This window comes from Typopeltis vanoorti, chromosome 18 (assembly GCF_054136105.1).
Source record: "Typopeltis vanoorti isolate ZY-2024b chromosome 18, IOZ_Tvanoo_1.0, whole genome shotgun sequence".
Classification (NCBI taxonomy): Eukaryota; Metazoa; Arthropoda; class Arachnida; order Uropygi; family Thelyphonidae; genus Typopeltis; species Typopeltis vanoorti.
In genome coordinates, this window is record NC_143566.1 from 81,113,243 (window position 1) to 81,116,072 (window position 2,830).

The following is a 2,830-nucleotide window of genomic DNA, read 5'->3' on the forward strand; positions in this document are numbered from 1 at the left end:
CAGACAAGCTAAACAAGTAGCTTATATTTTGATAGTCAGAGTTAGCTGGTAAACTGCAACCTCAGGTGTGGTCCATCTCCACACCTGAAATGCAGGGACAGGCAAAAGTAGGCCCCCAACAGACTTTAGAGTCTGGTTCTCCACCCAAAGTCACCTTCCAAAGTAGAGCGCTGTAACTCTAGAACGAGAAATGATGACTAGGTGACACCGTTAATAGGTAAAAGTGATCGGTACTAGTCTGATCTGTTCTTATCAGCTTAATATCTGATAAGGGTCCCATCTGGGCCCAAGATATTAAACTGATTTTTGGAAGTCGATGGAGTGCTTGGAGCTTGCTCCACCTCTGCCACGAGTTGCTCTGGTATTGCCCTACCTCCAGGGTCAGCTCATTATACTAAAATGAAGGGTTACTGTGATCTGTAGAGGTGGTGGCACCTCTACAGATCAGAGCAACAAAAGAAGCCGCACGAAGGAGCGTTAGGTCCCGGGTCGAGCCCGCTTCCTCCAACATGAAGGGTAGCCACTCAATACGCACCACAAAAGTGCACACATCAGTTGAACATATAAGGTTGGAGGTTGCTCCACCTCTGCACTACTTGTAGGGCTCGACTCGCTAACACACCCTAATGAGCGAAAGCAACCGGAGGGAAGGGACGGTTTTTTAATAATTTCTTGAGTTAGGGCTCAGTCGAGAATGCTTGGAGTTTGCTCCACCGTTGCTTCGAGTCGCCTTGCTATTGCACCACCACCAACTCAACTAAAGAAACTAACCTGCAAAAAACAGAAATTCAGTCACTTGCTTCTTGGGGTGAGCCGAAGGAGGGCTTCTAGTTGCCGGCCTTCTAATAAGAAGGGCTGCGATTGCACCACTTCTATAGATCAGAGCAACGAATGTGTCTAGTTCCGATTTCAAAACTGAATATTTTTTAAAAAATAGGCAGACGAAATTTCATTCAAATTTATATGAAACATATAAATAAAGAATATTTGATAAAAAAATAAAATAAAACTTTCACAGTAATGAAACTGCGCCTCACTGTAAGTATATTACTCAAGAATAAATTCTCATGATTGTTTTTTACTATGCCTTCAAGGGTAAGACGGTAGAGTCCACTGACAAGGAAGTAATACTCGTCCTAAATTTAATCGCTTATGTTAAATTTATTGATAGCATCAGAGATTTAAATGTGTGTAAATATAAGGTGATATGGATGGAATTTATTTACAAGGAACACTTTACTGGGTGTGTTTTTATTAAATAAAAACTCATCCAGTAGAATGTTCTCTTTGAGTTGTCCTGTTTTTATCGATATCAATAGGCCTATACTGTGTGTTAGTTAAGAACATAACCTAGAACGAAATTCTTATTGTACCATAGAGATAGAGTGTTTCGTGTACGGCTCGTAAATAGCTTCCGCCATCAGGGCCTGTGAATGCCGCCATAGCATGAGGTAGGTTTTGTGTCAATAATGAGTAGGTATACCTAGGAATTCTCGAAACAGATGACATTTATTCTGCACGCAAACGTCAAAAAAGGAAACATGTTCTGAATATCTGAAAAGAGTCTGAAAAGTATTAAAGCCAAACCTCAACGAGGGCAATCAATACACAAATTATGGCTGTAATACGGCAGTAAAAACAGAACTGAACACAAGCTGATTCCGACACAAGTGATTGAATAACACGAAAATTATGAATGAACCATTCCCTGAATACAGATAGTAACGTGGGTTGGCAAAACGTGTCCAGAATAAATGAAGGGTCTGAAATTTTACAAGCCAAGTAAAAGTAGTACGAGGTGGAGAGAGACAAGAGAGAGAGAGAGAGAGAGAGAGAGAGCAATGAATGGTCAGTTTCGCCCCTAGGAATTTTGCCGCCCCTTATCCCTTATTTTTCGTATATTTTATGCCAACTTTGCCGTTCCCCAAAAAAAATTGTCGCCCCGTGCAAATGCACGTCCTGCACCGTCGGTAGAGCCGGCCCTGTGAATGGTCACACCAAGGAAAGGTCAATATTTGAAACACACCGAAGAAAAATTTGATGATTGCTTGACCTGACAATGACATCAGCAGAGACCTATCGAGACAGAGAATTTTACATTTTCTGCGTAAGAAAACGTAGTAAAAACCAAAGAAATAAAAAAACGAAGATCGAGAAGTTCATTAATTGTAGCAAATACTGACAATGCAAAAATAAAGAAAAAACGATGGGTCGTCTGATTACTTCCTGCAGTAAAATTACCCAAATACATGATAAGATTGGAAAAAGCTATACGCTGGACTCGTGAAAGAATTTTATTCACCAAATTGCACAACTTCTTGGAGAAAATTTATTGAAAAGGAAAATGCCAAAATACTATAGTGCATTAAATTCGTACAGACAGATATTTGACACACAATGTGGAGGGCATTACTATAGCAAGACAAAATACATTCTACGTCCTCAGTTCATAGAACCGAGTTTGGCAGATTGCCAAGAATAGTCAATTCATGCTGAAGGTTTAAACAATTTATGTTTAAACCAATATCACGTGGTTTAAACATAAAATTTTATGTTTATACAAGTTTAAAGTTACCACTTTAAAAATTACAATGTTCATAAAACAAAAGTTACTTTCTATTACTTTCTTATACAATATCTATCTCTCCCTTCCGTCTGTTACAGACGAGTTGGGTCTACTCCTAATGAGGAATCACGGGGAAATAATGCAGCCGCACGCCACTCCTCTTCTGCCTTTCCTAATTTCTATTTTGTTGTAATTTTTATTCAGTTTAACCTGGTTCGGAAATACTGCACAAATTCCATGATCAAAGATGGAAACCACTGAAGC

General features: G+C 39.4%; 1 pseudogene; it reads left to right on the plus strand.

Annotated features, from left to right (window-relative positions):
• The first annotated feature begins 226 nt into the window (after positions 1-226).
• LOC150096844 (U2 spliceosomal RNA) lies at positions 227-395 on the plus strand (annotated as a pseudogene).
• The last annotated feature ends 2,435 nt before the right edge of the window (positions 396-2,830 follow it).